At 39.6% G+C, this 12,473-nt stretch overlaps 1 long non-coding RNA gene across 1 annotated transcript; it reads right to left on the reverse strand.

Annotated features, from left to right (window-relative positions):
• Positions 1-200: 200 nt before the first annotated feature.
• On the reverse strand, positions 201-8,971 carry LOC149982566 (uncharacterized). Its single transcript, XR_016497531.1, has 2 exons — positions 8,637-8,971; positions 201-5,676 (listed from the first exon to the last, which is right to left on the reverse strand). It is a non-coding gene; the product is annotated as an uncharacterized LOC149982566 (long non-coding RNA).
• Positions 8,972-12,473: the final 3,502 nt, after the last annotated feature.

Below are 12,473 nucleotides of genomic sequence, written 5' to 3' on the forward strand. Positions count from 1 at the left end.
TTGAAGCCTGGCATGTCGTTGTGTAGACTTTAAAATAATTATGTAATCGTATTGATCAGGACAGGGGGAGAGCATAGTGTGCAGGAAATTGAATTCTTACATAAAATATATTTATTGTGATGGATCTTCTTGTGTGGTGGAATATGAGTATTTGAATCTAGTTGTGTGCTGTATAAATTATTAACTAAGAGAGGTTCTACTTATCATGATGTGCAATAGGGCCTTTATTTATTCAAAGGAGTCTAAAACAGGTGGGTGGTGGATTGAATTAGAGACTGTTGACATTTCTAAAACATTTTATGGGATGACAATTAGAATGAGGTGCCTATGATCTTAAAGGATCATAGTTCGAAATGGATAAACTTTGGAATTTGCCATTTAGATCAAAATCACTCCTTTAAACACTGAATACTTGCCTGACAGACACCTTCACACTTCATTAACAGTCAAATCAAATACTGAAAACATCAATTTCAATCAAGCTCCTACACAGAGGAGAGCTACTGTACAGGGAGCACAAAGCACAATGCCAGGGAGGACAAATTTCCCATCCAAATGTTGTTTGAGATTCTCTGCAAAGTTTCCTTTTAGCATACACTGTTATTGTAACGATGCACAAAGAAACACCATACATTACTCATGTAGAGTAACACAGTAGCCTGAGTTTAGCTTAATATCTTATCACATTGTATTCAGGCCAAATTCATCTTCATTTTCACTGCCTTCCTCACCTGTTTTTCTGATTCTGAGAGTGGTGGAGCTATTATCATGCACTTTGAGGAAGAGAGGTTCTGGGGATGACACAGGCTAAAATGTAGATTAATGACAGGGATCATCCGGCGGTGTTGTCAGCACCAGGCCACATCAATCACCACAATTTACCCAGGACTAATGATGGCCCAGGAAAACATCTTGATAATAAACTTTATAATGATGGATGGTGTCAGGGCATGTAAGGGAGAAAGCCCCGAGATCATGTTTCTTTGCACAGACGTCAGTGTTGCCAACCATACAAGAGGGAGTTTATGGTGTTTTGTAAGGGCTGCTTTTGTGAAAGTTTCATACTGTGTTTGTTGTTGACTTTTCTTCTCATTGTCAGTAAAACAAATTTTCACTTTATTCAAATAAAATGTCACAGACAACTCATGCAATCTGTTATCTTCAGTCAATCATGAGAAACTGTCGACATTATCCTCAGCAGTTGTTCCTTATTATCTTATCTTTTGTAAGTATTCCACATTTTTTCGATGCACTGTGGGAGTTGGAACACTTTGTCCTGAACAAAGACTTAGTCCAAACAGAGGTGAACACCATGGTGCATTGCAACCAATTCCAGAAAAATCTCTCAGTTTCTAAAAAGTAGATGTTTTGATGTTTGGATTCACATTGTTTTTGTGGGTTTGTGGGACTTCCAGCTGACTGTGTAGGCTACAGTAATTGGTCAAAAATAATAACCAGCTATGATCTGGTAAAGCTTGCTAGGTTGCTAAACCACAGGTTAAAATGTGCTTCCTGTTTTTTGACCATGTTACTGAAAGAACTGTCTGGATTACTGCTTTGATGGCTTTTGATGACCCTTGGTTGGGGTCTGAGCAGATTATTTGTTGTGATTGCAAATGTAATAAAATGCTGGTCCGATAGTCCAGGATTATGAGGAAAAACATTAAGATCACAATATTTATTCCACGGGACAAAACTAGGTCCAGAGTATGACCGTGACAGTGAGTAGGCCCGGAGACATGTTGGACAAAACCCACTGAGTCGATGATGACTCCGAAATACTTTTGGAGTGGCTCTGCGGACTTTTCCATGTAAATATTAAAGTCACCAACAGTTTTGAATATTATCTGTCATAACTCACATGATCCGATAGGTATTCAGGGAACTCAGTGAGGAATGCTGTATACGGCCCAGGATGCCTATGAACAGCAGCTATAAAATGTGATTGAGTAGGCTGCATAGATTTCATGACTTTTGATGCTCAAAAGACAAACAGTCATTTTTTTTTGTAAATTGAAATTCGCTCAATGGCATGGTCTCAATGGCAATATTTGAGCTGACTACACTGACTGTGCTAGTGACAGATTCCACTAAGCTGGCAGGGTGGCTAACAGCCTGCTGCCTGGCCTGCACCCTATCTCATTGTGGAGCTATGGATTGTCATTCTCAAAATTCCATTTTGATTGAAATGGTACTGTAGGCTATACCCCAGTAAGTGCGGACCAACGCCAAAGTATTTTTTTGGTACCGTTGGTGGTACTGCAGACCGGCCATCTTTTTTTTGTGTTTTACAAGCGGTAGGTTTATCACATCAATGGGCATTCCTAAAATAAAATTTCAGGTGACACTGTAGGCTACACCTCAGTACGTATTTTCACCTTTCATTCAGAACCTAAATTTCATCTAACTTCAACGTCTGGAAAATACGTATTTTTTACATCTTTGCAATGTAATTTTGCTTACTGGCACTATTCTAGTTTTGAGGGGGGTAGCATTTTGTTTTATCTCACCAAGGGCGGCAGAATGGCCAGGACCTGTTGGGAAGGTTTTCATTTTTTGTTGTGTTCCATCTGTGCGCACTGTATAATCTCTTTTCGTTGATGTTGCAATATTAAAATCTGTTGTGCTATCATAATAAGTCAGCGAATTGTGATGTTTGTAACAGCACTGTGTCAGTATCCAACTTCAGATTAATCAAAGACATTGACATGCACACATGAGCTTTTAGCCTATCATTGATTTATCCTACCCGCGAGGGATGCCAGCTGCCCCAGCCACAACTATGTTATGCAACTTCTTCCACTTTGCCGCTTTGATAATGTTATGGTGAGTGTGTGTGTTTGCACCACAGTCTAACACAGCAGGTAAACAGTGGAACTGAGCATCTGCTCCAGGTCCTCAGCTTTAAAACACTGGATTAATAATGAATAGCTGCTAAGAGGCCTCCTAGTTTGTTTTACCCATTGATTTCTCTGGTGTTTGGCATTGATAGATTTCCTGTCCCCCTCTGCTGTGAGAGAGTAAAGTTGAGCTTGAATACAGGATTTTATTGCAGCATCACTTTTCCTAAGGCAAGTAAATTGGTTGTTTATACGTCAATCGTGGTGCATTGAGGTGCCGAAAAGCACTTTTCATCCTAATGGCACCCTTGGATAAGAGATAAATCTAGCTGTGAATTTGATGCTCTATTTATGATTTGTCATAGTTTTAATGTGTTTTCCATGGTCTCTCAGGGTGAATTTAATGCAGCATATTCTCCATACACAGCTGCTTGTCCTCTGTTGATTAGCCACAGAGTTGCTTCGGGGAAAGTGAAAGATGGGTGGAATGTGAATCGCTCCATAGAGACATCAATGTGAGAACCAAAGGGAGGTAAGCGATCGGTCTCTGAGTACATCTATTGTCACTGACTCATTCTCTGGGACTTCGCCATTTGACGTTATGAAGTATGATGGCACGTCAACACACTTTATGCCTTTCTGAGACAATAAGTGACAACCATGCCCTCTCCACTTCCTCCCTCGCTGTTTGATGTCCCGCAACACGTTGCCGTGACAGCAACGCCTGTGACATCAGTGTGACAGGCTCTGACGCATTTTATTGTTCCGATCCACTTCCCACCTTGGGACATTGCACACAAAATATGTAGGAACATACAGTATAGAAGTCACCTCTCTGTTCAATCTCACATGGACATTTGTCTTTGGGGCATAACTCATTAACATGGTTTAAAATAGGTATGAATATGGTAGAATACTGAATGCAGAAATCAAGTAATAAGCAAGTTTTAATCTATGAAGGCTATATTGCATGTATTGCTGTAAGGAATACTCAAGTGCCTTTTTTAGTACTGTATGATCTCCTTCTAGAATAGGAGGCTTTGTTGTCTGTCTCATACAGCTAATTGTTTGGGGAATGCTTTACTAACTGATGTTGAAAGTGACACTTCTTGTTTCTCGGGTGAGGTTAATTAGTTGTTGTTGTTGTCCTACATGGCAGCACACATTCAGAATATCAATTTGCATAAGTGAGTAATTATTCTTTACTCACGTGGACCCCTTGTAGCCCACTGTCAAATGTCCATGTGTTGGGGAACTGTGCAAATTATAGGACTCTTATACCATATGTGACCAACCGACTTGATTTGGTCTTATGTAGCAAAAATTGATATAGAGTTTTTTACATTGGATAAAAGCAGAGATACAGCGCTTATACACTGCATTTGAGGAGCATTGGGAAAGTAATTCTGCATTGAAAGTTGATAAACTTGTAACCTCACTTTTGAGAAAATGGCCTTTGAATGTGTTGGTACCTACAAGAGAGCTCTTCTTTGTCTACATCCATTCAGCATCGTTCACACCCTCGTAAGCTATAGGCTCACCCATCTCTTTAAGGGTTGATACGAGCGTTTGCCGTAACAATTGCAGTCAAGCACCCAAGCTAACTGGCTAACTTGCTAGCTACTTCCAGACACAAATGAGAGAACAGCTCACCGACCATTTTCCTTGCCCTTGCAGAGCTGGTTTGGCTGTTTTTATGTTATCCAGAGTGTTGATGACTGCAACTGTGCTGCTGGCAACAATTTGAACTTTTTTGTCAACGTTTACTGACACCAGCCATATTCAATGAGTGTTGAGCATTCGTACATTCGTCAGTTATTCTGCGCTCTGGCACACTCAGAAGAAAGTGCTCTGGAATTAGAGTAAATAGCCAGAGCGAATTTACCAGCTACTATCTATCAACAGTTGTCGCAGCGACATTCTATTAAAATTGTTATTTGCATAGTGGTGTATTTTGTTAAGACATGTAGCTAGCTAGCTAACTAAACAATGAAACATAATCCCAACTAATGGCATTACTACCTTGCATGAATCTGCAGGTAGCTAACTAACCAAGTTCAATGTTAGCTAGCTAACATTAGGCTATAACTAGCAAAGCAAATGGCTCTGAGATACGAATAAGATCATACATGTAATGTTAGCTAGTGAGCCAGCCAGCTAACATTAGCTAGCTAGCTAACGGTACACTTTAACTTGAAATTACAGTTATTTTCTGTCAAAATTAGAAATGTGCAATATCTGAAAATGTAGCTAGCTAGACTATCTTCCCCGTATAGATGGAATGGACACTTCTCCCTGTCATGGATGCCATGGTTACCCTTTGTTTGAAGATGTAATCAGGAGGTGTTTTCTCCATCTCCTTAGCTATCATTCTCGAATTTCACTGATTTCAAAACTCTGTCCTCCAAAACGTGGAGAGCAACACTTATCAAATCAAATCAAATGTATTTTGCTGTACAGAAACACAGCCTAAAACCCCAAACAGCAAGCAATGCAGGTGTTGAAGCATGTTGGCTAGGAAAAACTGCCTAGACAGGCCAAAACCTAAGAAGAAACCTAGAGAGGAACCCGGCTATGAGGGGTGGCCAGTCCTCTTCTGGCTGTGCCGGGTGGCGATTATAACAGAACATGGCCAAGATGTTCAAATGTTCATAAATGACCAGCATGGTCAAATAATAGGCCTGGGACAGGTAGCACGTCCGGTGAACAGGTCAGGATTCCATAGCCGCAGGCAGGACAGTTGAAACTGGAGCAGCAACCCGGCCAGGTGGACTGGGGACAGCAAGGAGTCATCATGCCAGGTAGTCCTGAGGCATGGTCCTATGGCTCAGGTCCTCTGAGAGAAAGAAAGAGAAAAAGAGAATTAGAGAGAGCATACTTAAATTCACACAGGACACCGGATAAGACAGGAGAAGTACTCCAGATATAACAAACTGACCCTAGCCCCCGACACATAAACTACTGCAGCATAAATACTGGAGGCTGAGACAGGAGGGAAAAGGAGACAGAAACTTTGCCTTTGAAGTAAGGGATCTAACATTAAGTAGCCCTATTTTGAGATGTGAGGTATCACAATCTCTTTCAATAATGACAGGAATGGCGGAGGTCTTTATCCTTGTGAGATTGCTAAGGCGAACACCGCCATGTTTAGTTTTGCCCAACCCAGGTCGAGGCACAGACACGGTCTCAATGGGGATAGCTGAGCTGACTACATTGACTGTGCTAGTGGCAGACTCCACTAAGCTGGCAGGCTGGCTAACAGCCTGCTGCCTGGCCTGCACCCTGTTTCATTGTGGAGCTAGAGGAGTTAGAGCCCTGTCTATGTTGGTAGATAATATGAGAGCACCCCTCCAGCTAGGATGGAGTCCATCACACAAACTGCTGTTTGTGGGTGAGTCCCAGAAAGAGGGCCAATTATCTACAAATTCTACAAATTCTATATTTTGGGAGGGGCAGAAAACAGTTTTCAACCAGCGATTGAGTTGTGAGACACTGCTGTAGAGCTCATCACTCCCCCTAACTGGGAGGGGGCCAGAGACAATTACTCGATGCCGACACATCTTTCTAGCTGATTTACACGCTGAAGCTATGTTGCACTTGATGACCTCTGACTGTTTCATCCTAACATCGTTGGTGCCGACGTGGATAACAATATCTCTATACTCTCTACACTCACCAGTTTTAGCCTTAACCTTTTGCGTGTAGGAAGCTAGGGGGCACTATTTTTATGTTTGGAAAAATAACGTTCCCAAAGTAAATGGCCTATTTCTCAGGACCAGATGCTAGAATATGCATGTAATTGTCAGATGAGGATAGAAAACACTCTGTTTCCAAAACTGTAAAAATATTGTCTGTGAGTGTAACAGAGCTGATATTGCAGGCGAAAACCTGAAGAAAATATAATCAGGAAGTGCCTCTTAATTTGAAACCTCTCTGTTCCTATGCATGCCTATCAACCAGATTCGCTCCGATCGCTCTTTTTCTATCGCTTCCCTAAGGTGTCAACAGTCTTTAGACATAGTTTCAGGCTTTTATTTTGAAAAATTAGCGTGAAAGATCACATTGCGTAAGTGGGGGCTCTCAGAGTGAGTTTTGCGCTACAGAGTAAAGCGGCCATTGTTTCTCCCGGTGTTATTGAAAAACCTACACACCCGGTTGATATATTATCAAATGTATATTTTTTTTAAAACCTGAGGATTGATTATATATTATTATATAAAAAACATTTGACATGTTTCTGTGGACATTATGGATATTATTTGGAATTTGTCTGCGTTGTCGTGACCGCTCTTTCCTGTGGATTTCTGAACATAACGCGACAAACAAATGGAGGTATTTTGGGTATAAAAATAATCTTTATGGAACAGAAGGAACATTTGTCATGTAACTGGGAGTCTCGTTAGTGCAAACATCCAAATATCATCAAAAGTAAACAATTAATTTGATTGCTTTTCTGAGTTTCGTGACCTAGCTACTTAATGCTTAGTGTACATAATGTTTTGTTTTGCTATTGATAAACTTACACAAACGCTTGGATTGCTTTCACTGTAAAGCATAATTTCAAAATCTGAGACGACAGGTGGATTAATAAAAGGCTAAACTGTGTTTTGCAATATTGCACTTGTGATTTAATGAATATGAATATTTTGTTGTAATATTATTTGACTGTGGTGCTATGCTATTCAGCGGTTGCTGACGAAAATTATCCCGCTAACGGGATGGATAGTGTCAAGAAGTTAATGAACTGCCTTATGCAGATCTACAATGCGATATATATTTATTTTTTAAAGCCACGTTAGACAGGATTACCAATGCGTACTGACCGGCTCAAATAGACAGAAATGTGCTATATGGCAGACCAGTCTGAACTCATCTCTCGGCATGTCCAGCCCACTCATTATCTCAGCCATTCATGGCTAGCGGGAAGGTTGCTCTTTTTTTTCTGTGGCTAAACCAACTAGGTTTGTAATTTAACAATTGTATTCGTATTTACAGATGGCATACAAGTTTGTTATTAAGGCACATGAAAGTTTACATGTTCCAGAAGGCATTTCTGCCAAAAAACGCATTTTGGAGAGAAAAAAGTTTCCGTTCAAATGGCTCCCCTGTGAAGTAATTACCTTGTTATGGCTGCAATCCCACTACCGGGATCGATATGACAACTACCAGTGAAAATAGAGGGCGCCAAATTCAATCCACAGAAATCTCATAATTACAATTCCTAAAACATACATGTGTTTTATATAATTTTAAAGTTAATCTTGTTGTTAATCCCACCAAAGTGTCCGATTTCAAATATGCTTTTCAGCAAAAACACTACAAACGATTATGTTAGGTCTACACCAAACCACAATAAGCACAGCCATTTTCCAGCAAAATACAGCATTCACAAAAAGCGGAAATAGAGATAAAATTCATCACTAACCTTTATTTATCTTCATCAGATGACACTCATTAGGACTTCATGTAACACAATACATGCATGTTTTGTTTGATAAAGTTCATATTTATATATTTACATTGGCGTATTAGATTCACTAGCTCCAAAAACATGATTTTGCATAGCCACATCGTTTCAACAGAAATACTCATCATAAATGTAGAGGATAATACAAGTTATACACATGAAATTATAGATATACCTCTCCTTAATGCAACCGCTGTGTCAGATTTCAAAAAGTTTACAGAAAAAACAACCCATGCAATAATCCGAGACAGAACTCAGAACAGTAGCCAAATTAGCCGGCAAGTTGGAGTCAACAGAAACCAGAAAATACATGATAAATTTTTCCTTACCTTTGATGAACTTCATCAGAATGCAGTCCTAGGAATCCCAGGTCCACAATAAATGCTTGATTTGTTTCGAAAATGTCCGTTATTTATGTCCAATTAGCTACTTTGGTTAGCGCGTTTGGTAAACAATTCCAAAGTCACAAAGCGCGTCCACTATAACGTGACGAAATGTCCAAAAGTTCCGTAACAGTCAGTAGAAACATGTCAAACGATGTACTGAATCAATCTTTAGAATGTTGTTTACATATATATTGAATAACGTTCCAACCGGAGAATTAGAAGGACTTCAGATGACCGGTGTAACGCAGGTCCTTCCCCTGTGAACCCTCATGGTGAAAGCATGGTCCACTCATGGCTGTGGTGACTATTTCCTGTGTCAATCGACCCCCCTTCACATTAGTCATCAGACAAAGTTCTATTGACTGTTGACATCTAGTGGAAGGCGTAGGAAGTGAAAACTCATCAATATATCACTGTAATTTCAATGAGAGCTGTACATGAGTACAGTATGACATTGTAATTCATGTTTTTTTATGTTTTAGGGACTCCTGAGAAAACCAGCAAACCAGGCTGTCATCTTGGGACACCGTGGATGTAAAGAACCTAGCTGGCTAAAACAACCTCCGCTATCATAGTTGTTGTATCAACTTAAAGTCTGAATGGCATTAAATTAAAGGCCGATTATTCCAACTCTGTGAAATGCTGCAGATCTGCCCGCAGACGAGGTAGGAACACATATCCCACACAGAAGAAGTGGATAGAATTCGACAGGTCAAGGTATCCTTCTTTCTCCAAACTGCATGTGAGACTGGTTCCATGTACAACAAGACAGAGGACGAGAGAAAAATAACACAGACCAGTTTCATTTCCTCTGGTTATGGACACTTTTGCCAGCAATCAAGCTCCCACTGCCTATTCCTCGAACAGTGAACTTTTGGCAATATCTACACTTTCGACCCCTTAATCAGCTCGCACTCTGTAAGTAAAGAAAATTGCTTCTTTTTTGTAGATATGAAAACAATAACTGAGATATAACCGTTCAATCTAAAGGAGCAGATGCCATTTTCAGGATACGTCAATACAGCACAGAAAGCTTAACACCAGACTGTTATAGTGGTTGTTCATTAGTTGATGGGAAATATGCAATATGTATACAAAACAATATACTTACTTACCTGTTGTATCTTGAAAAAAAGCATTGGAATTAAAAGTGAAATGTTTATCCTATTAAGAAATACATGTCAAGGTGTGTTCTTGAGCGAGAGCTAGCATAAAATCAAAGGGGGACAAAGACACACAGCAGTGAGAAAAAAAACATACAAGATCCAACATCTCTACCACAGAGTTATGGTGGATAGAAATGTGAGAATATCCAAGCCCACTTGTAAAACCTACAGCAGCATTTAATACATTAAGTGCTGCATTAATCTGTACTTTTTTTCTATTAATGGAGGACCAAATTGACTATAATACAGGCAATACACATATTATTTTGAAAAGCCTGAATACAGATTAGATACCATGGTCCCATTTTGTTTCTCTTAAATAATAATTATGTAATGCCTGCTTATTATGCTTTGAAAATTCACTCTGTGTTTATCTGATAGAGAAATATTCTCACTCTTTCCCTCCCTCTTTTTCCCCTCTTTCCTTTTCTGAGGCACCTGGAGACTGAGGTACAGTTCTGCATTCATCTTAATAATGACTGTGTCATTGCCTGTGCATGCATGGTGAGCTTCACTCTACACTATCAGCAGACCTCATACCCAGGTCTGGCAAAAAACACTCTGCATCCCTTCAACCTACTCACTCAATCATAACCCCACTCCCACGGACTTCTCCTACACTACCGCCAGCCAAATCATATAGTCCCCTCACCTACATCAGCTCCAGACACAGGACTGTTTAGGCTGACTTTATCCAGGTTGGACAAAACAGTCCACTCCCATCCTCTCCACTCACTCATGACAGATCACAAACAAACAGACCGCAACCAAAACAATATTTTCCAGTTTTCTTTGTGTATTCATAGCACGCAAGACCTACCATCTAAGCACTGTTGATATATTACTGGCTGACATAGGCTTTATATCAACGTTTCTACCAGTTTCCATGCCTTGCTGGCAACGCTTCCATAGCTGTGTCTGATCATTTGCTGGCTAAATCTCTTTAGTGTTCTAATCACCAACTTTATCCTGCTCAGTGATGCACCCACTCAACCATGGAAAGATGTCTACGCTTCTCTGTTTGGGTCATCGCTTTAAAAACATCAGCCTCCCAATATCAGGAAATAACAAACTTTAACAGTCACAATCTTAGAATCCGTCTTTGTTCCAGACAAATTATGCTTTTTTCATCCTTAAAATATATTGGTTAAATATTAGTAATATAATCAGTGGAAATATCTTCATGAGATTACTTTTATACAACGGTGTCATCGTTGACGGGATACTTTGGGATTTTGACAATGAGGCCATTTATCTACATCCCCAGGGGCCGATGAACTTGTGGATATCATTTTTATGTCTGTGTGCAGTATGAAGGAAGTTAGAAGTAGTTTCACACTGAAAGTCTGTTATCTACTAGCATACTAGCTGATACAATAGACTTCCAGTCATTGCACTAACGCTAGTTAGCAAATGCACTCTCTCTTGTGAGCAAATTTTCTTCAAACTACACACAGAGACATAGAAATGGTATCTACAAGTTCATCTGACTCTGGGGAAGTAGATAAAGGGCCTCGTTTCCAAAATCCAAAAGTATCCCTTTAAATGTAATTTGCCTGTCTAACTGTGTTACATTTAAACTCGGTAACTGATCATTTAGAATAGGTAGAAATGCAGGACTTTGCCAATTTCATGTGAGAGAAAGATTGGGGTATCAATTATAATTCGATCGTCAAGCTAGTAGTTTTCATATCCCTGATTGATATCATGTAATTGTGTTACCTTATTATTAAAGTTATTTTCAATGAAATACATCTTAATTTGCTATTTTGGTAATCTGTAATAAGCTCAGGCTTTGAAACACTTCAACTGTCATTTAAAAACAATCTGGCACCCAAAATAGGGCCTGTGAAGTCTTCCAACAACAACTAAGAGTATTTATGCTGTCATACAGTGGTTCCTCCTTTAAAAGTTTCATCATACTGCATACTGCAACGCACCTTACATGCTGCCTCAGCATTCTGTGGCATGTCATTTAATTCTCAGACATTTTTTCTGTTACTGCAAGTTATTGCTAGTTTGACCACCAGAGGGCATCTTTGAGAAGCATTTGATAGTCTTCCATATTTTTCTATTTTACCTTTTATTTAACTAGGCAAGTCAGTTTAAGAATAAATTCTTATTTTCAATGATGGCCTAGGAACAGTGGCAGAACATCAGAGTTTTACCTTGTCAGTTCGGGGATTCGATCTTGCAACCTTCCGGTTACTAGTCCAACACTCTAACCACTAGGATACCTGCTGCCCCAATATTGCAAATATGCATGAGACCGTGGTTCAATCCCCCAATGGAGAGGAAGGAGTAGGCTGTCTTTGTAAATAGGAATGAGTTCTTAACTGATTCAATATGTGTTATTTCATAGCTGTGATGTCTTCACTATTATTCTACAATGTCAAAAATAGTAAAAATATAGAAACATCCTTGAATGAGTAAGTGTGTCCAAACTTTTTACTGATACTTGCTTAATTAATTTGATAAATATTATGGTGTTTCTATTCCTTGAAAAACACAAAAACCCTCTGGGTTTCTGTTAGGATGAAATGGAAAATATAAATATTCAGACCGTTTCGCTCTCGGAGCGCACACTGGACATTTAGGCTGAGGCAGTCAAGCA

Source organism: Oncorhynchus mykiss, chromosome 7, assembly GCF_057628025.1.
Source record: "Oncorhynchus mykiss isolate SJ-2025 chromosome 7, ASM5762802v1, whole genome shotgun sequence".
NCBI classification, from domain to species: Eukaryota; Metazoa; Chordata; class Actinopteri; order Salmoniformes; family Salmonidae; genus Oncorhynchus; species Oncorhynchus mykiss.